Source organism: Peromyscus maniculatus, chromosome 3 (assembly GCF_049852395.1).
Source record: "Peromyscus maniculatus bairdii isolate BWxNUB_F1_BW_parent chromosome 3, HU_Pman_BW_mat_3.1, whole genome shotgun sequence".
NCBI lineage: Eukaryota > Metazoa > Chordata > Mammalia > Rodentia > Cricetidae > Peromyscus > Peromyscus maniculatus.
Window position 1 is genome coordinate 18,546,654 of NC_134854.1, and position 22,842 is coordinate 18,569,495.

The 22,842-nt window shown below is 39.4% G+C and overlaps 1 long non-coding RNA gene across 1 annotated transcript; it reads right to left on the reverse strand.

Moving 5' to 3' along the window:
* Positions 1–2,105: 2,105 nt before the first annotated feature.
* Positions 2,106–21,419, reverse strand: LOC143272140 (uncharacterized). The gene is made up of 3 exons (XR_013049576.1): positions 21,276–21,419; positions 3,347–3,456; positions 2,106–2,254 (listed from the first exon to the last, which is right to left on the reverse strand). It is a non-coding gene; the product is annotated as an uncharacterized LOC143272140 (long non-coding RNA).
* Between the last annotated feature and the right edge of the window lie 1,423 nt (positions 21,420–22,842).

Below are 22,842 nucleotides of genomic sequence, written 5' to 3' on the forward strand. Positions count from 1 at the left end.
ACTGTCCACCCCCACCCCCAAATCTTCGAAAGGGAGTTTAAAACTTGAAGCAAAGTTAGTGATTTTAATCCAAAGGTCTCTTTTTCAGATGAGAAAATTGAGGGCAGAGTGATAAACTGATAGGCCCAGGCCAGAAGAGAAGGGCAGGGTGGGTATCTCCATAGCCAGGTAAGTGCCCTTTCCATGACCTGCCAACTCCTCTCCCAGACATCCTTAGCTCTGTCCCTCTCTTTATGTACTCTTGCTCAGTCTTAACACTCCCTTAATACAGTTTTCCACAAGATGATTCACCAGTCAAAAATGGAAAAGAGAACCACTGGGAGATCAAAGTATTCTTAAATATAAAACATCCTCAGGATTCTACGTATCCCTAATTCTACTGGAAGTTATAATGACTAAAGAATGACATCATTTTAGCAAAGATCAGAACCCCCACCCAAGGGTAAGTTCTAAGTTCAGTAATTTTTAGCAAAATTACAGGTAAAAGTGAGTGTAAATAGGAACAATATTGATCAAATGACCACTCCCTCCCTTAGTTTTTTTTTAAGAGAGCTATTGTTTTATGAAAACAATTCATGTACATTCAAACCAATTCACAACATGTAAACCAATTCAAATAAAAATGCAGATAGGTTATGAAAAATCTCATAATCTAGAGATGATCATTTTTAAGATCCTGTCTCTTTTAGACATTTCTCTAAAACTGAAAAAAGAAAAACCCACAAAAGCACATACTAGCTCAGAAATTATGTATGTGACACGTAATTCTTTTCTCATGCAATGATACATCTCGAGTCCTTACTGTTCTAAACAACTCTTTGATGATCTTACCTTGATAATGATGATAATCTAACCATGCAGTTATCTCTTAGAAGTATCCCTAGAAATAACACTCATGGCAGCTATTTTTTTCAGTATTATTAACTAGAAAAAAATGACTATTTGGAAAATATACTTCATATTTAAGGCTCAAAACTGACTAGACTCCCTCATTTAAAACAGATAAATCCCAGCTAGTGTTGTTGTCTATGTGGCATTTAATGTCTCAGAAAAGTGTATCAAAGCTCTTGGGAGCAGAATCTTGTGTCAAAGCTCCATGGAATAAGAAGACAGGCATTATTAGTTGTCTAAACAATATCCTTTCCACCTTTCTAGCAGAGGTATGATTATTTGCAGGGTGCCAGTACCCAGATAAATCTGTTTACTTCCTCAGACTCATATAAGTTATGGCTGGCCATGTGTTCAGTCTCTAGAGCCTAAGAAAAGCTTGATGGAAGAAATGTCTATTCAGCAGTCTGACCTACACTTACCGCCTTTCTCACAACAGGGATGTTGTGATGGTAATTTTGATGATTAACTTGATTGGATTAAGGAGCACCTACGATTGATTACTGGAGCACACTCCTGGGTGCTTCTTTCAAGTCATTTCCTTAGGCAATTAGATACTAATGGTTCTGATCCCTTGATCGATTCATAATATTAGGGAATCAATGTGAGGTAGTGAAAAGCAGGTGATAGGATCTTTGGGGTGTGTCTTTGGAGGATATAGCTCTCCCTGACTCCTTCCTATGCTCTTTACATTTCATGGTCCAAAAAGTGAAGAACACTCTCTAACATCTACTCCTGCTGTAGAACACACAGGGCCAGGCAAACATGGACTGAACTCTTTAAAGTCACAAACCAAAGTAGTATTTCCTCCTTTATGTTCTTTATGCCATGTTTTATGCCACTGTGACAAGAAAAGTAAGTGCTGCAGACCACGCAAAGATCAACCTTCTTTCCACTGTAACTAATAAAAGCTACATGCACTATGACCAATGTGGGACATGGAAGAAGGTTCTGGGTTCATGCTTTGGAGAGCCACCTTTCCAGGTCCGGCTTGCATCCTTGTGGACTGCTATTACACAAAGAAAAATGAGTCTCTTCTATTATAGGTTTTTTTAAAATTGGGTTTGTGTTATAAACATTGAATGGAATTTCTAATTGATATAATGAAATAGGCCACCATTCATTCATCACTATATAGAAACTTCAGCACAGAGTTGTGAGATGAAAATGGAGAAATACAAGGCAGACAAGCAACAGGAAGACGTTCTCTTCTCTACAGATTTCCTTTTATTTAACCCCAATATTAAATACTGTAACATGGCCTGGTATGAGGGCACACACACACTTAATCCCAGCACTCAGGAGGCAAAGGCAGATGGATTGCTGTGAATTTGAGGATAGTCTGGTCTACACAGTGAGGCCTTCTCTAAAAAAAAAAAAAAAAAAAATCACAAAAAAATAAATAGATTAACAAATGATTTTGTAATACTTAAGTTAACATTTTAAGTTACTTATATCCACTCAAAAGGAAATAATAAAATACATGGAAAAATAAAATAATAAAGTGCAAATCCTATAATGCTTCTTTCACAGGCATACTTAATGACTTGTGTTGATGAATACAAGGATGAAATAATGTGGTGCGACTACTCAGAGGGTTTATAAAGTATATTCCAGCTTTCTCCTTGTTCCCTTTCTTGAATCACGTGCTGGGGAAAGGAAACTATCGCATCATAGTTACAAAACTTTTGTAGCAACTTTACTCAGAGGCCACCTCAATAAGTAGTTAAGGCTTCCAGTCAACAACCATGCAAATAATCGTAAGAGCAGATCTGCCAGCCCTAGTTAATCCTCAGATGACTGGACACATTCCTGGCCAACATCTTAGCTGGAGCCACCAGAAGGACTTTGAGCCGGAATCACTCAACTAAATTGCTCCCAAGTTTCTGCCCTACCGAAACTGGGATAATTCTTGTTTACATAATTGTCTTACACCACTAAATTGGCATGACTTGTTACACAACCATAGGTCTATAAGAGCTGGGCATAGTAGAGTCTAGAACAATCCTGGCATATAAGCAAGTGTTTAATCAATTGTTGTTTGAATGATGAAACCTTTGAGTGATGTAGAGTATGTCTACCATACTGTAATGGGTTACATACAATGCTGATATTATCTTTGATCCCTGACATCTATGTTATATAATGTTTCTAAAATAAACTCATATAAATCAATTGTTAATCCCAATGAGATCTGATATCTACAGTCTTGAATTAACATGGCAAATAGAATATACAGTTTGGGATTAGATTCTATGCCCGAGTACCTGAGTAATCTAACCCTTCTAAATCTCAATTCCCCTAGCTTTTAATGAGGGACAGTTATCTCAGTCTGTCTCAAAAGACAGCTAATGAAATTTTATGTGACTGTGTAACTAGAAAGTAATAGCATTCTTTAATTAAGTTAGATTGACGAGGGACTGTAGAGATGACTCAGCAATTAAGAGCAGGTACTCACATCCTGCTCTTCCAGAGAACCGGAGTTTCATTCCCAGCACCCACATCTGGCCGTTCACAACTGTCAGTCACTCCAGTTCTTCTCGCCTCCTCAGGCACCAAGTGCATATGCTGCACATACAGACAAACAAACAAAACACATAGAATAAAATAAATAAATCTTTGAAGTTAGATTGATGATGTTTACTTTAAGAAAAATAATCATTAAATATTATGTATATGAATACCACAGAGATTTTTCCCTAAAGAGGAAGGAAACATTTTACTTACTGATTCATATGTATCTGTAAAGTATCAGCATTATTCATAGCAAGCAGGTTGAATTTAATTGTGTGGCAGGATTATAGCTTATTATGTGGCAGACCTCATTTTATTAGCCTGTTGAAAATTTATTGTGCTTTAAAAAGAATACATAATTATGACTGGCTGCTTTTTCTTTTCAAGAATTAATTTGTAACTGGGTTGTGTGTCTGCCCCTCTTCACAGCACAGCAGTGCTTAAATATTCCTCATAGTGAACAAGCATTTAACCAACAATGGTCCAATGTTGCACCCAACAACAAGAAACTAAGGAGTAGAATATATTCTCTTCTCTTTCAGAGAGGAGGATTTGGCACACAGAGGTCAAGTTGAGGCAGTTATTGACCATCCTTGGTTCTGTGGCGCTCTAACAATATACCAGGGACCTGGGAACAACAGATCCCAAATAGTTCAAATTTTCCCAGGAGTCCTATGCTGGGAAAGGGGAAAGGCATTACCCCTGGTGCCTGAGAAATCCCTAGATTTCTCAGGAATCCCTAGAAAGATTCCACACACCTCTGACAGCATAGCTCACAGATAAATCACTAGATGTTAGCATCCTGGCAATGTCAACGTCCTGGCTTCTGTTCCACATTTCTGTGAGATTGGGACTCTAAGAGGTGGGAAAGTGTAAGAACTTTTCTTTTCCCTTGTCTGGCCAAACTCCAACTCAACCCTTTTTCCTTCTCAACGTTTTGTTTCCTATTTTCTTCTGAGTTACGAGAAAGTTAAGGCAGTGGGGCTTCAGACCCAAGTGCCTGGTATCCGCCTGAGTGAGCAGTAACTGCATCAGAATGAGTAAGCTAGACCTTAACATACATACAAGAACTGTGCTTGCAGCTCTCCAGCCTCCCCTTATCCACAGGGAATAGGTCTCAAACCTTCAGTGCCTAACTGCAGGCACACAGTACCTAGTCCTATATGTACTAGGCTTCTTCCACACATAAATAGCTATGATAGAATTTAATTTACAAAGTAGGCATAGTAAAAAATTAATAATAGCTAATAAAAGTAGAATAATTATAATAGCATACTATTAAAAGTTGGTCTCCCTTCCACAATCTTATGGTACCTTAGAAACCTCAGTACATAATTCTTTTTTCTTATTAAGAGCTTTCACCTTTCATTTAAAGGAAGTATATTCTGGCTTCTCTTTGCTACAGCCATAGTGTTAGCACCATTATCCTTGCACTTTGAGGCCACCATTAAATAAAAAAAGGGTGTTCCTTCAACGTGAGCAGTGTGAATGATGGTGAGCTGACAGAGAGGTGGCTGTAAGGTGTGTAATGAGTGAGTGGTCTGCACAGGGTTGATGTGCTGGACAAGCGAATTAGTTCTTATCCAAAGGGAGTGGGATGGCGTGAGATTTCATCATGCCAATTAGAGCTATGCACAAGTGAAATATTCTAGTAACTTATTTCTGGGACTTTGCACTAGGAATTTGGGGCCATAATTGAGAAGAGGTAAAGAGGATGCCCCTCCCAAATGAAACAGTAAAAGAAGGCTATTTTGTTCTTGTTTCTTGCTCTCTGACTTTTAGCCATGGTCACTAAATCTGTTTAAACTACTGTCTTCACTAAACGTTTGGTTGTTTGTGGTTGTACGTGATCTCTGAGTAAGAAGCAGCATTTTAAGAGACAGACAGAACCTCACGTACCCCTTTGCAATATCAAATTTAGTAATAAAAGATGAACTTGGGGAAAGTAAGATGCAGTGACAGAATCCTTCCACAGAGCATCTCTTCCCCTCTGGAAAATTCTAAATGGTCTTTATTTTTAAAAGCCATGTCTTCAGAAAATCTATGAAGACATTGGAAAAGGAAGGCTAGTGCACTTTCTGAATTGACTGACTCAGGAAGAGCAAATGTGGAGAACAGGGCAGGGCAGAAGATAAAGTAAGAAGTCTAGGAAATTCTTTTAACCTCAAGGGAAGCAGACTCAGCATGACTCACATACTGGCTTGACAGCAGAGGCTGCCACGTGTGTACCAGGAACTGGTGTTGTCTCAGGAATGTCTGCTGCTCATCAGGCTCCCTGACATTGCTCTGTATTCTCTGACTTCCTGGTGTAAGGATCACAGTATTCCTTTGGTAGCTCCCCAAAAGCAGTGGACATTTGTTGTAAATGGAATAATTGGAGCTTGCTTTGGTTTGAAACCCTGAAGGGGTCAGTAATTGATAAATGTTCATACTATGTTTCTGTTATTGAAATACAATCTCACAAATTTGAATGCATAATATGGGAAAGCATTTTTCTTTTAGTTTGTGTTTTTAGACATAAAGAGGGACAGTAGTAGATAACTTATTATCACATTTAGTGACATCTGTTTGTGTGGATACTAGTGTAGTGGCATGCGTGTGTCATGTTACATGTGTGGGGGTCAGAGGACAACCTCTCTTCTCTCACTGGGTATCCTGCTTGGCAGGAAGCACCTTTACCCTCAGAGCCATTTAGCCAGCCCTGTAATAGGCATCTTTTAGGGTTTCTTCACCTCCATTAAGGAGCACCCCATTCCTCAGCTCTTTTTCTCTAAGTCTTACACACAAAATGGGTCCCATGGTCATGTCTGTAGAGATTTTCTTCCTACTTGCATTTCGCTAGCAGGTGTATATTTCAAACTTTGTTTGTTCTTGTTAAATGAATTTGAGTAGATAATTTTTCCGTTCTTCCACATGTATTTTGCCAGGCACGGTGATTCACACCTGTAGTCACAGCACTTGGAAGGCTAAAGCAGGAAGACTGAGAGAGTTGGAAGCCAGCCTGGATTATGTATGAAGATCCTATCTCAAAAAATATAAATAAGTAAAAAAAGCTACACAAATTTTTTTCATAAAATATATCTGATCACTTCATTTAGGAGAGGTGTAAGTGGGTTTTTTGTTTGTTTGTTTGTTTGTTTTTTAATGTATGAGAGACAAGAAGTAGAAAGCAATGGTCGAAGAACAGCACAAGGCTTGGGAAGAGCCTGGAAGCTGAAAGGCAGCCGCCTAGCCCAGGAGGGAGGGAGTTCTAAGTCCTAATGCAGAGACGTCAGAAAACTGGCAGCCCTTAAGCCAGTTTGGTGAGAGCCCTGGAAAGCGGTCCGGGCTTTATAGCAAGCAGCCAGGCACTGGCCCAGGGAGCAGGCACTGGACAGCACCAAGGGTGTTTCCTGCGGACTTCCCTATCCTCCATCCTGCTCCGCCACAGGGTAGGTCAGTGGCAGTGAGTCCTAAGGTAACAGTGGTAAAACCACAGCATTATAAAGCTGCTACAATCACACGCGACAACAGTCTCCAAGCAATGGCACCCCTGCTGCCATGTGACAGCATTTACCAGGTTCCAGAAGGAATAAAACAGATTTGGTTCTCAAAATTATTGCGTCTCTCTGTTTGAACCTGCCTGGGGTACTATGAGCTGAATGAACACCCCCCCCCCCCATCCCAAATCCATATGTTACAGTCCTAACTTTCAGTGTGGCTGGTGAGAGGGCCTGTGGGGAAATAACAAAGGCTGAATGAGGTCCCAAGGGAGGGAGCAGTCTGACAGAGCTGGTGCCGCTACAAGGAGAGGAAGAAATGAAGAGACAATATTCTTCCCTGCCTCTCCCTCCACTGCCTTCTTCCCCTCCCCTCCCTCCATCCATCCCTCCTTCCAGCCCTAGGCATACATATAGAGAAGACTGTGCGAGGATATTAGGAGGTGACTATCTACAAGCCAGGCAGAAAGCACTGAGCAGGAACTGAATTTGTTAGATCCTAGACTTCTGGCTTTCATAACTCGATAAAAAAACAAATTTCTGTTGTGTAGATCACCCAGGCCCTGATATTTTGTTATAATAACCTCAATGGATTAATGTATTAATAGATACTACTGGATAAACTCTAGTAAATTTAGACAGTGAAATGCTTTATGATTTAAATCTGAAATATCTCCACAGGAATTTGTTTTGAGTGCTCAGTCTCCAGCTTATATTGCCATTTTGAAAGCTGTGTGGTCATTAGGAGGTGGGACCTACTGACACAGGTAAGTCACAAGGGGTGGGCCTTTGAAGCTTATGGCCATTCTCATTTTGAGAAACCATTCTGTTTTTTCTGTGTCTTATGGTCTATGGCTATGTGAAAAGTCCCCACTATATACTCTCATTCCCAGGTGGAATTCTGCCACTGTGCTTCACCTCCCACAGTGGACTGAAATTTCTCCGGAACTATGAGCCTAGGTAAACATTTCCTTCCTTAGGCTGTTCCTGTTGGACACTTGCTCAGAGGAATGAAAAAAGTGAGTAGTACAAATATTATTCAACACTATACGAAAATAAGGTACCAAGATACTAAAGATATAATGGAATCTTACATACATATTAAGTGAAAAAAGATCTGAAAAGCTACATGTTCCGTGATTCCAACAAGATGATTTTCTAGAAAAGGAAAAACTATGCAAAGTGACCAAAGGTTGCTGGAAATTTGAAAGGATGGTGACATGAATAGGCAGAATATAGGAAATTTGGGGTAGGACATTTTGATATTATAAAGGGAGTACATGTCATTATACATTTCTCCAAACTCACAGATTATTGACCAGTAAAAAGTCAACCTAATATAACCTAATGAACTTCTAATAAAGCCTAAACAAGAGATTATAAATAAAAGTGTCCTTTATGGATACTATAGGGAAAACACTCAACAAAGCATTGATAAGCTTAACCCAACATTTAAAATATGAACAGCCTGAGCGAACAGTGGGCAAGGAACTAGAGTAGACCATTCTCCAAAGAGGAAAGATGACTGATGAGCACAGGAAAGATGTGCATTATTCTTAGTCATTGATATAGTATGAATCAAAGACAAGAAGGAGGTATTATTTCCCATTTACCAGGCAGAAAAATACAGAAAATGACAAGTTTTAACAAGGATGTAAAGAAATTGGGATACTTGTATGTCACTAGAAGGAACATAAAGTGGTCCAGACAGTGTGGAAAATGAAAGCATTCTTTAAAAGCTAAACACAGGATTTACCAAATATGTCAGTACCTTTGTGTTTTCTGTGACAAGTTGCCTGAAAAAGCATGTTAGAGAAGGAAGCAGTTATTTTAGCTCCTGGTTTCAGGATTCAGTCCACCACAGCAAGAGGGCCTGGTGGAGCAGCTCATACCATGGTGCACAAGGCACAGAGACGAGAAGGGGACTAGGAGCTAGTACCACCTTCAAAGTCTCTCCCTAGTGATTTTCATCTTCCATCTAGGCTCTACTTTTCAAAGCTTCCACGTTGTCCTAAAACAGCATTGCCAACTGGGGACACATTCAGAACACAGTACCATACAATCCACTAATTCTTTTTGTAGATAAGCTTTTAAAACTGAAAGCAGGGTCAAGATAAGATATCTGTACATGAATGTCCCCAGTAACAGTATTCATCAAAGCCAAAAGGTGGAAATAACCTAAGTGTCCAGAAAATGATAGCTAAATAAACAAAATGTGCTTTTTTTAGACATCTTGTTGCCATGGTGAGATAGTGACCTGACACAAAAATTCCAAGGGGTGACTGATTTATTCTGGATCATGGTTAAAGAGATTTCATTTCGTAGTAGGCTGGATCTATTTTTCTGGGCCTGAGGTGAGGCAATGCATCATGACAGGAAAGCATGCTAGAACAGGACTGTTCACCTCTTGACAGCCAAGAATTCAGGAACAAAATATAGCCCTCAATATCATGGCCCCATCATCTTGAAAGCAGACTTCTAATCAGCCACGTGATGATAATGATAATATATACTATAATAATAGTGATAAGTGACTATCAAGTGCTCAACCCTAACACCCCTCCAAGGCTCAGGGAACTCCACAGAAGAAAGTTCAGAAAGAATGTAAGAGCCAGAGGTTGAGAAGGCATGCTTCACATGCTATCTTCTAGACATGATATGCTTTGGTACCCAGAAACTCAGCAGCTGTGACTGCTTGTACAAGACCGGATCATGACTGGACACATTGTCACTCTACCATAGAAGGGCAAGGAGCTCACAAGGCTCCAGCCCTCTCTGATGAGCCATAGGCAGGAAATGGTTGTTAGGGGTGGGGGAGTCATATTTAGTGGTGTAGCCACTGGTAAATTGCCCTTATTCAAATAAATGACTCCCCAACCCATGCTTATATAGGCAATACTAGTTAAGTGAGGTAATAGCCCCGCACATGTACATCAGGCACAAACATTAAAGTAGAAGAGCTTCTTAAGAAGGGGGTTGTTGGGAATAGAAGGGAGATAAGAGGGTGTGTGTGTGTGTGTGTGTGTGTGTGTGTGTGTGTGTGTGTGTGTATGTATGAAATTGTGAGAATTTTTTAATTAAAAAAAAAAAACCACTCCCCAGTGATCCATTCCTTTAGCTAGGCCTCATCTTCTTTTTTTAAAATTTATTTTCATGCCGGGCAGTGGTGGCGCACGCCTTTAATCCCAGCACTCGGGAGGCAGAGCCAGGCGGATCTCTGTGAGTTCGAGGCTAGCCTGGGCTACCAAGTGAGTCCCAGGAAAGGCGCAAAGCTACACAGAGAAACCCTGTCTCAAAAAACAAAAACAAAACAAAACAAAATTTATTTTCATTATTTTATGTATATTTGTTTTTTGCCTGCATGTATGTCTGTGTGAGGGTGTCAGGTCTTAGAGTTACAGGCAGTTGTGATCTGCCGTGTGGGTGCTGGAATTTGAACCCAGGTCCTCTGGAAGAGCACTCATTGTTCTTAACTGCTGAGCCATCTCTACAGCTCCTAGGCTTCACCTTCTAAAACAGTGTTTCTCAACCTTCTTGATGCTGGGACCCTTTAAAACAGTTCCTCTTGTTGTGGTAACCCCCCAACCATAAAATTACTTTGTTGCTACTTCATAACTATGATTATGAATCGTAATGTAAATATCTGTGTTTTTTGGTGGTCTTAGGTGACCCCTGTGAAAGGGTCATTCATTCCCAAAAGGGCTGTGATTCACAGATTGAGAATCACTATTTCAAAGTTTTTGAAACCTTTTAAAATAGCATTATCAACCAGGAACCAAGCTCTGGAGGCCTGTACCTGTGAAGACAAGTAATACCAATGATGTCAATGTCTCCAAAGTACTTCTTGCTTTGATTTTGTCAGTGATTTTTTTTTTGGAAGAGGACTGCTGCAGCTGTAAGTTTCTCAGGTCCCGCCTAGCCGCCACCCCCCCCCCTCCCCGGTCCCCTAGACAAATATCTCTCACCCGCAGTACTGCAGCCACTCAGACCCAAGTAATCACACAGAGGCTTATATTATTTACAAACTGTATGGTCTATGGCAGGCTTCTTGCTAGCTAGCTCTTATAATTTAACCCATTTCTGTTTTCACATCTTGCTTCTCCTGGTGGTGCTGGTGTCTTCCTCACTCTGCCTTTCTCCTTCCTGTCTCTCTCCTTGGATTTCCTGTCTGCCTCTAAGCTGCCCTGCCATAGGCCAAAGCAGCTTATTTATCAACCAATGGGAACAACATATATTCACAGCATACAGAAAGACATCCCCCAGCACTTCCCCTTTTCTATCTATTCAAAAAGGAAGGTTTTAGCTTTAATATAGTAAAATTATATATAACAATTATCAAGCAAGAATTATAGTTACAATATTTTGTCTATTTGTATTTGGCAAAATTAAAGAAGATATTTTATCATCTATCCTATATTTGTGAATCTAAAGTTTCATATCTAATTCATCTTTTATCATAACCAAGGAAAATTATAACTATCTAGTCTTCAACTACATCAAAGACTTCAGAAGGATATAATATTACCTAAGTAAACAGGAAGTGCATTGTAAGCAACTTCCAAAAATCTAGAATGACAGAGACAGCTGGCTGCCTAAACAATCACCCAAAGTTCTTCTGCAGTGTTGGGGCATCTATCTTCAGCCTATAGGCCTAGAGTTTCTCAGTTGTTTCTCCCTGTGTCCTGCAGAATGTCTGGCAGTCTCCTCTGCGAAGCAGGAACCTAAAGGACCATCTCACCTTGTTTCGGCAAAATTTAGTGGTCATTTTTCCATGGGTCCTGCATGTCCAGTCAATGCAACATTTTGTCAAGCAATCAAGGAAAGAACAGTTTCTTGCCCAAATGACTAACTTTTGCCATAAAGAAAGAAAACTCTATATGGAGTTTTTTCAATGCCCATCACCTTCTTTGAAGTAAATTGGTGCTGCCAGGAGCAGATGTGTTTCATTGTTCAGAAAGTCTAAGTTTTTAAAACATTTTAAATGCCATATTCTGTAGGTCTTTGAAGTGTTTGAAGATTACCTAATTGAAATATATCTATGTATACCTAGAAAATTTAATTAACAGGTCTGTAAGTTTGATTATCATAGATGACTAATTATTGTTTTGTATTTAATTATACATTACAAATTCAAATGAACTGTACAAACATAATACCTTAAACAAGAGTAGAAATATATATATACAGTATAACAAAATTAACTTTAAATTTGTATCAATAAACTAAAATCCATAGCAATGTAAAACATTTTAAACAAGTTATTGCTCTTTAAAAGTAGATTCAGCAATCTACCCTTTTATCTTATCATATCTATACTATCCCCTTTTCTTTTTTAGAAAGAGATTGTATTTATAATCAAAGCCCTTTAAATAAAAATAAACATTTATAAACAATATTTTGGAAATTTGGGCACAGTTTTTCATACTACTTCCTGCTGATTGTGGACACTGGCAAGCACTATCTAATAAATATTCTGCATGTTAGTCTCAATTTCAGAATTTGTGAAACCTTCATATGCCAAAACCTGATGAAGACCTGCTTCTCGAACTTCCTGAAATCCAAACTTCTAAGTATCTAAAGTCATTAGTTGATAGCTTTGAGTTACTTCTACTTACACAACATGAACTCTTTGTGAATAGTATAGATCCATTAACATCAATGCCCCATACAAGGTGAAAGTTATTAGATCATTTACCATGCTGACCAGGAATAATTTAGGTAATTGTGAAAGCTTTTCAACTTTTCATATTGAATCATAGAATTACAAATTACCCCAAGCATATCAGCTTTCTCTGTGACCTGTTTAGGTCTATTTTTACCAATATTATCTGCACATGTATACATCTTTCAAGGTTTAAATAGCACATACCATATAGTATGGGAAGTCCTCATGTTTTCTGAATTTTAAAATTCTATCATGACTTAACCTGATATGAAATGGTGTGAGAGAAGATGTGTTTCAGTACTGGCTCTGCTACTCTGCTTTCTGAGTCTCTTGGTTCTTAACTACTGAAGCGCTAAGCTGGAGTATATTTGCAAAGAGTGGAACACATTACTCTAAGTGGTAGTTTCACCAACAACTATAATGATGACAAATGGATTGACTGATGATTTTGAGGCAATACTTTTCATCAAATGTGTCGATTTTCTTTCTTTTTTTCCTTTTTTTTTTTCCAAGACAGGGTTTCTCCGTGTAGTTTTGGTGCCTGTCCTGGATCTTGCTCTGTAGACCAGGCTGGCCTCGAACTCACAGAGATCTGTTTGTCTCTGCCTCCCAAGTGCTGAGATTAAAGGCATGCACCACCATTGCCTGGCCCTATGTGTCAACTTTTGGTCCCTTTGCAGAAAGTACTGAGTAGCAAATATAAAGATATTCACTATAAAGATGCATATATGGGAATGATGTGATTTTTAATCCAAGGGACAATTATCTCTACAATAAATGAGTTAGCCAAAGTGATTTCTGAGTTTATTTTTAGCTGTTAAAACCTCCACAATCTACAGAATAGAGTGACTCTCCTAAAATAGTAAAAGTGAAAGCTGTATACCATCTGAAGAGGAGCCAGAGTGTAGCTGCCCCCAAATAGAAGCAACTGTTTCTGAGAATTGGCATTGAATTTGAGTCTGAGATCCTTCATAGCCAACAGGAACAAACATTTATTGACATGAGTACATGCACTTATATACATATGATTCCTACATGATGCAGTTGTAATGTGTATGTAATGCACATGTGAGTGTGTGATGTGTGTGCATGTGTGTGTATGTATGTGTGCATGACCCAGTATCTAGGAGCATTGGTTACAAGGCCACCAGATATCAAAGTCTGTGTACACTTAAACTATGACCTGTGCACATCACTCAATGTATTGTAAATCTCTGGCTTACTTCTAATACCAGATACACTCTGAAAGTATGTAAAGAGTTGTTATTGTTTAGTGGACAACGATAAGCAAACATCTGCAAATGTTCAGCACACATTTGAATTTTTAAAATATTTTGAAGGTCCACAAGATGTATCATCAGATAAGGGCACTTACTGTGCAGGCCTGCCGACCTGAGTTCAGTTCCTGGGAGCCACAGTGGAAGGAGAGAACCAGGTACCCAAACTTGTCCTCTGACCTCCACACATCTGCTGAGCTGTGCACTCACACACATATTATACACACATACACAACAGTAGATAAAATCTAAAAAATGTTTTGAAACCATGAATATAGAAAAATCACTATACACAAATGTATACATGTGTGTGTACATTTATATGTGTATGTTACATGATATATATATATATAATTATTATTATTAAAACACATTTTCACCATAGCTATATCATGTAGGAATTATTGCACTGTATAGAAATTGAGACAGACAGATTGGATAGCTGATTCAGTCCACCTGCCATTAAGCGGTAGAGTTAAAGAGCTGGAGAGACATCTCAGTAATAAAGATCTATCCTTGCTCTTCTAGAGGACCTGACTTTGGTTGCCAACATCCTCATCAGGCTTCTCACAACTGATTGTAACTGTAGCTCCAGGGAATCTGAAAGCCTCTCTGGCCTCCATAGACACATGCACACATGTGACAAACATCGGCTCAGGCATACCAACACACACGCGCGCGCGCGCGCGCGCGCGCACACACACACACACACACACACACACACACACGCATGCAAGCACGCACGCACGTGTACACACACAGTTTTCTAATTACAAAAATGTTTTTGAGCTCAGAGCTATGTCTGATGTACGTTGGAGGATGATTTCTTATTTACCTTCACTCAACACAAAATGTAGCATACACTCATGGAGTTCATGATGCCAACAGAATCAATCAGAATCAAGAACAGTGCTCTGCAGTAAGTTACTAGAGGTCAGAGACCCCTCTCCTAGCCCCACCCATTTAAATTTTTTGTCTTGAGAAAAGATCTCATTCTAACCTTCTAGGGAGTAGGTAAAACTCCACAATTTTTCAGAGAAGTGCAGTAATTTCACTTTATTCTTTAGCTCCAGCAGGGAGAGAGTAAATGGCTCAGATATTCCAATTTTCATCTAAAAGGAATGTGCTGTAGTTAATTCAATAGTAACACATGGACACCATTCTCGACTTAGCAAGTCCTCTGAACATTAAAGGAGACGTTGTGCCTGGGGGTCCTAAAGAACAATATGAATCGTGCTAAGAGGAGCATGTTGAGTGTTAAGACAATTCTCAAATGAAGTCTTTTAAAGGAAGAAGAATCTGATTGATTGAAGAAATTGCTCGAAATGCACGTGTCCATATTTTAACTAAGGGTAGCTAATGAAGGAAGACAAAATTTGAAGGAGCTTGGGGAAGAAAATGAAAGCAATATCAGAATCTGGGCAACTCCAAGTAAGAGGCTTATTATACTTAAAAAAAATCTTTACATTATCTAAGCCAATAAACACTTAGCTAAGAAAATCAGAAACTGTAATACAAGTTAGCACAGTCTCAGAAGACAGTCAGGATTACAGAGTGACGCAGAATCAGAGACCACCGACAGACTGCATTGCTAGGCTCATGATTTAAAAATAAGCCCATCTTTAGATCGGGACAAAACCGTAAATTGCCCCCAATATGCTCCTAAAAACATGAATAACTAGAATAGCAGAAACCATAATCACCACATTCTCCAGAAAACTAACTGAAAAAACATCCCTGGACCGTCAGAATGCCAGGGGATTTTGCTCCACCCAAACCACAGGCAACAGTGGGATCTCCAGAGGTTGTGTAATACGATTAGCAGCTGGACAGAGGCAGTGGAGGGGAAGAGGAGAGTTTGCTGGTTCTGTGAGCACTGCAGAATAGACACTGCCAACAAACAAAGTACACAGGACCTCACTTGGAGGGTCTCAGCAATTATTGTGAGAGTATTACTGGAAAGGAGATGACGCCAAGCCCCGATTTACAGGTGAGTGAAATAGAAACGTTCTCAACCAAACACTAAGGAACTACAGAGTGACCAGTAAGTAGTGGGATGGTTTAAATACTCAAGAAAACCCTCAGAAACACCCAGCTAAACCTTCTTTATTGTGGAAAATACAACTTTCATTCTCTGTTGTGAAAAATACCACGTGAACAGAATTTATAGAGAGGGCAGAAGTGTAAGGGAAGGAAAATAATTGTGAAACACTGGGGGTGGGGGCAGAGATCCAGAGGAGGCAGATCTCTGAGAGTGGCTGTCACTGCACAAAAAGCCCGTCTATGCCCGTAGGAGTCCATCTGTTGATCAGTCTACTTATCTACTTTGTGTTAGTAATAGGTGGGAATTTTCAAGTATCAAAAAGCCTCCATGGTGCCTCCCAGCCCCTCATAATGAAACCACATCTAAATGAGCAGCACACCTGATTTTGTTTATACAGAAGAGAGAAAGTCTCTAGGATTGCTAAACTTCATTGCCAACGAGAGTTAGAATCACTGTGGACACACACTGGATGTGTCTGTGATGACATTTCTATAAATGTTTCACTGAGCAGGGGGACCCACTCTGAATGTGGGCAGTATCATCCCACAGGCGGGGCTGTGTAAACAGGAGAAAGCAAGCTGAACACCAGCATTTGTTTTTCTGCTTCCTTAATGTGAATGTAATATGACCATCTGCATCATGCCCCAGCTGCCATATCTGTCTCCACCACTGTGGACAGCACCTTCCAACTACGAGGCCAAATAAACCCTTCCTAAGCTGATTTTCATCTGGTATGTGACCCCAGCAACAAGAAACAAGACATAACAAATGTAAAGGTGGTAGAATAGCAAGGATATATGCTCACGCAAAAGAACAATGAAACTACAGATAATAAGTATATGCTAGAAAATAATTAATAAAAATCAGGTGAAAACTAATATAACAACATGATCTCAAAATGAAGAAACAATAGATGCTATCAAAGGACAAGATATATCAATTGAGGATTGTCATAATTCAGAACCAGACTGAGTCACTGCGCCCTGAGGGTTATTACAGTTTACCAGATACATGAAATAGTTCTCTTTTGTTCCCAATTGAAATACCAAGTTGCTTTAAGGATCTCCTCTTCCCTGAGTAGAGCTGAACTTGAATTTTCATTTACCTTCTTGAATCCATCAAAAGTTCTTTTCAATTTCTCATCCTTTAATTTATTGTTTTCAAATGGGCAAACACCTCCATAGTAAAAGCAATGAACTCTGGGCTCCTTTTTCTTCTGAATCCTGGCTCCATAAATCCACATTGTGTGGTTTTTTTCAATGCTTTCAATTTGTTCTTAAACAACCTACTCCACAATCATCAGAGGTAAAAGCTTGGAAATTCATTTTAAAGAGAAGTATAAATAAATAAATCTCAAGAGGGACAGTGACAGAGAAGACAGGAAAAGAAAGCCTAGCCTGTGTAGCATGAATCTTAAAGAGTCTTATTAATAAAATCAAACATGAGCCAGGTATTGGGGTGAACCGGAAGATCAGAGAACCAGAACAAGCCACAGCTACCTCACCTCGCTGGATCCTCAGCTGGTCTTGTTTCCTCAGACTGGAGGCCTCTGAGTCCTCATCCAGAATGGCTCTCAGCTGAACTGTGCTGCTAGAAGCCTGAAAACTTAACCAGCCAAATGCTTTACCAGCCAAATGCTTCTAGTTTCTGGTCCTCACGCCTTATATACCTTTCTGCTTTCTACCACCACTCCCTGGGATTAAAGGCTCACTTTCTGGGATTAAAGGCATGATGAGTCACCATGCCTGTCTGTATCCTTGAACACATGGATTTCTGCCTCTGGAATGCTAGGATTAAAGGCATGTCCTACCCACTGCCTATCCTTTATGTTTAATATTGTGGCTGCTCTGTCTCTGACCCCAGATAAGTTTATTAGCATGCACAATATTTGGGGGAATACAATACCACAAGCCTGTGTGTAAGTTTCAGTGGAACGGCGAAAGTGATGGACAAAGCGAATACACACTTCACAATGCCTGGAGAGCCTCATGAAACGGGGAAAAAAAAAAACCTGCATTGAATGGTCACTATTGACCTTGGAATAATGAATCCAGAATACTCAGAGCTGACGCAGTATTTGAACAAAACTGAACAATTAAAAAAAAAAACTCTGGGTGTATTTAGGCATTAAAGACTGTCACTATACACCTTGCACAGCCTTGGTGCAGTAGGAAGGGGCTTGGACCTGCCTAGGCTCAGTGTGCTGGGCTCTGCTGACTCCCTATGGGAGACCTCGATTTGGGGGATGTGGGGATGTGGGGTGGCTTGGAAAAGAGGGCTGAGGGGTGGGAGGAGGAAGGAGGGGGGATCTGTGGATAATATGTGGAGTGAGTAGAAAATTTCTTAATGAAAAAAAGACTGTCACTATAAAAATGAATAAATCATACTTACATTTGACTGTTTTCTCATAAAATGGTGGAACAGTGTACTTACAATGCTAAAGAAAATATGAAGCCATGATTCTTATACACACATTACTTTGAAGCTTAAATCACACAAAAAATCAAAGCAGTTGTGAACATGCAGGTGCACACAGCCTGTAATTCCCTGAGAAAACCACCCAGGAATGATGCTCCCTTGAGAAAACTACAGGAGAGGCTCCCGCCAAAGTGCAGACACACAAGAGCCTGGCGATAAATGATATTTGAACAAATGATAGATGAACGAATTTCTACGTTTTAATGCATTTCAAGGTTCAGAAGAAAGGAAGAGGAAGGGGGTACTATTGCCCCTGGCCATCACAGAATTGAGAATGTGGTGAAAGAGTGTTACTTAGAGATCAAACTTTGATCCAATAATTTAGCACCCTTATTTCTTAAATAAGTCAACTGTTGTGTTGAGTGTTGTGGCTAAAATGTACAGATGGTCCATGGCTGAGCCAGGAAATTGATCCAGAGTTTTTTGGTACTTGGTGAAGTTAGCTTTAAAAGCGTATCCAATGACATTAAATATCATTACTCACACCCTACACACAAATAAACAAAAAAATCTTGTCCCTTGTAACTAATGCCAAATAAAATAATTTCATTTACTTAAAATTTGCTGCAACTTAGGTGTATTATAGAAACACTAGAAATAAAACCTATTCCTTTAGTTCAGAGATCTAGAAAAAAACTATTAGTTATAAATATGATGTTTTGGGACTTTTCTATCTTTGAACAACAGTATACTCATGTTTAAAAAGAAACTAGAAGTATATGACAAAGAGGTTGGCAGACTTCCTCACCACAGAAGTTGTGATCATTTTCATTATCAATAAATACTATACTAAATCACAGACTGCAAGACAGATTTTATATATTTTTCCAGAAATGGAAACCTGTATGTTGCCCTGTATTTTATTTTCCTGAGGCTCCTGGGCAATATATTTTAAGTGGCTCTCTCTTGTCTGTCTCTAATTGATCTTTGGATTTGGATGACATATTGGCATAAGTTTTAGATTTGCCAAAATGATCAGTTTCAGTCTCTCCAAGCTCCCTGAATCTGGAGATGGGTTTTCCCTTGAGTGGAAAAGGAGAGGAGAGCAAGAGAGCAAGCGAGAAAAGTTGAATGCTGAGAAGAAAGGAGCTGTGAGCAGATGAGCTAGATGTGAGTTTATTTGTATACACGGTGTTTTCTTGCAGGCCCAGCCTCTTGTGCAGATGCAACAATGGGGTCTGCCTCTGGAGAAGAAAGGTTTCTTCTTCACGAAAGGTCTGGAGAAGACGAGGGCAGCCACAAGGAGCTGCCTAGCTCCATATTTAGCAGCTGAGTTGGTAGAGCCTTTCTTTCTCCAGTCCACATCATATCAAGTGCATGAAAGGGCAATCATTTGTCACAGAAAATAGCAATTCCATGTCACCAAGTGAAAGATTAGCTCTAAATGACGACATGATGTCATTTAATAACACAATTGTCCCTATAAGCATTTAGTGTGTGTGTGTGTGTGTGTGTGTGTGTGTGTGTGTGTGTGTGTGTGTGTATTTCAATACTTTGAATTATGGTCCCAGTGATTTGTTGAGTTTTTTGGACATCAACGTGTTTTGCAGGCTTAAAATTGGTTATTACATTTTTCTTCATTGCTGGGAGCAGAATCAAAGACATCTAAAGGCAACAAATCATTGCATAGTAACTTGAGCATTATCTCATAAGAAACAGTGTCATTAAAGGTAGAAATGTCCTTCCTAATGAGAACATTTACAAAGAAAATTAAGACCTACAGCTTAATAATTGAGGTTCTGGAACCATATTGCTCCCCAGCCTTGATTTTCTTATTTATAAAATAAATAAGAATAAATCAGAATATCAAGAGCATTGGCCTTAAAGGATTATTGTGATCAAATGATGCAACATTGTAAAATGCTTAGTGTAGGTGCCACAGGTCTCAGCAGGAGTTAGCTGGTATGCTGTCACTGGCATTAGGATTGTCATTATTGCTATTACTGTGACCCTAGAAGGAAGATGTAGAGGTCACAGTTACAATTCTGCCTTCCTATGGGTGATTTCCAATGGTTCTCACCAGTGTTACTCACAGACGTGTGATGGTGGCTTTTCCTTTGCTCCTACTCTGTGCCCCGGGTAGGAAAGATCTTATTATTTCTTCAGGGATCTTTGTGAATAGGAGAGTACCCAGCTAGGGTTCTCTCTCCTCTTGGGACACTGGTCAGCATCATTTTGATAGATTCTTGGGCTGCTTCTTGGCACTTGGCTCTGGTTTGGTTTCTGGTATGTGACAATCTTCATTGTTGCTGTTGTGGCTTGATACTATTGCAGTAATCTGAACTAAAACCTCACATCCAGGCTCTCAGATCCATGCTCAATTAAATTTGGGTTATGGAAGAAGATCAACAAGTAGAATAAACAAAATTTGGGATTTAGGTCAACTCGAGTTCAATCTTAGTATTAGTGGCTGCTTTGGAGGCTAGGATCTCCTAGGAGGCATGACCTCTTGGTGAGGAACTAGTAGTTAAAGGGCCAAGATAAGGCCATCTCAGTAGGGTTTGGAAAGATGAAAGGGGGCAGCTGATAAGCTTGGACTAAAGTAAATTCCTCAAACTGTTAGTTTTCACTTATGTGCTCTCTCTCTCTCTCTCTCTCTCTCTCTCTCTCTCTCTCTCTATATATATATATATATATATATATATATATATATATATGTCTTAATTTATACCTTTTCCTTCTCTTTCTTTTGCTACTCTAGTTTCAAGTTTGCATTATAGATATACTGAACAGTGATTTCAAATTTATTTTCCAGGCACCTTTGAACGCAGTGATATCTTTCTGGCTTATGTAGGTAACACTCTGATACCTCATTTTTTTAACTACTCCTTAGGCAATTGCTTTCCTAGGAATAATTTGTTTCTATGTGTTTGACCTTGCCTTATTTTCTGATTTTATTACTTAACATAGCCATTAACTTGTTTGATTACCTTTAATTAAGTTGAATTGGCACCTGAACATGGAAATACCCTTGTTTCTTGGTAGGCCAAGTTTCTCCTTTGCTGAATGTGATAACTCAGTCTGCTGATTTTGCCTTTTAGCAGTGATCACCATCTTAGAAGCAGTGCTAACTGTAAAATAATTCATTAGAATGAGCATTACAATCTTGATATATATATTTATATAAATACGTAATATTTATATGTAATACAAATATATAAATTTATCTATAAATACATATTTTTTAAAAATAGAAAATCCTTTTTTCAGTTAGTAAGGAATTCACTCACCCTGCAGTTGTCAGAAGCCATGCCTCACCTGTCACTCCAAGCCTCCATCTGCTCAGTCCACTCCTAGAACAGAGCTGTGTAGGTTACAATTAATTAAACCCCTTAGGCTCTTGGCCAAAAGCCAAATCTCTCATTATGGTTTATATCTGTCGTATGGTTTATATTTTTAAATGTGCTCTATTATACATATCACTTTGACTTCTAAAAATCTTTCAATCTACTCTAGTATTCAAACACCAATATAAGGTTAGTAAAGTCATCGCCCATTGAAGAAAAGATGGGCAGATGACTCCAGGAGAGGAATTGTGGGGGTGCATACATGTGAGTGCGATCATTCTCTGTCTCTGTGGCACACACAGACACACAGACACACACACACACACACACACACACACACACACACACACACACACACACGTACTGAGAAAGAGTAAAAGAAGGTCTTTGTCCTTTCTAAATTCTAGGCCCTTTCATCCCCCAGGAAGTACAAACTGGCTTTTCTAAATTCTGGGCCCTTTTTCAAAGGTATTGAGTTCTGTTTGCAGAGAAACAGGAAGCTTCTTGTGTTCTAAGGCCTAAAGGAGATGGGAATAGGGGCTTAGTGTGAGACGAGAAGTGTCAGGAGCAGTGTGTAACTAGGAACTCCTGTAACTATTGCCTTAACACCCATGTGGTTGTCTGAGAGGGTGGCCCATCCAGGCCTGGACTCCTGGGACCACGGTGGGAGTGTTTGGGTGTCCCACAAGGCAGGCTCCCATGCACTGCATGAGGGAACCTTGAGAAGTTTTAAACTGCTCATGCATGTTTTCCGTGGAATCCAGTTGTTTTAAGAATTGATGACAACCTAGTGTGCTCAAAAGCAATCACCTCTGGAGACACATGTTCACCAGAAGCCACAGACTACTTTGTAGTCACATAGGCCAGGTTTATTGAGTAATCAGCATATGTCAAGTTCTTGGCTTGTGATTAGACTTTTCAAATGGGGGAACAAAAATCCTTGTCTTTCTAAAACTCCTGGTTCCATCTTGAAACCAGAGACAGCATGCTCTGATTGGATGTAGTATAAGCAGAAGGCATTCAAGGTGACATCCAGGCTTTTCAGCTAAGCAACTGGAAAGGTAAGGTTTTATTTATTAGTAGATTGTGGAATTAAGAGGGAAAGAGGTGTTTTGGGTAATATCACACATTGGGTTTTTTTTAATGGTATGTTACATTGAGGTGTCTATTAGATATGCAGTTTAAGATATCTGGTAGGTAGGTAGTTGAA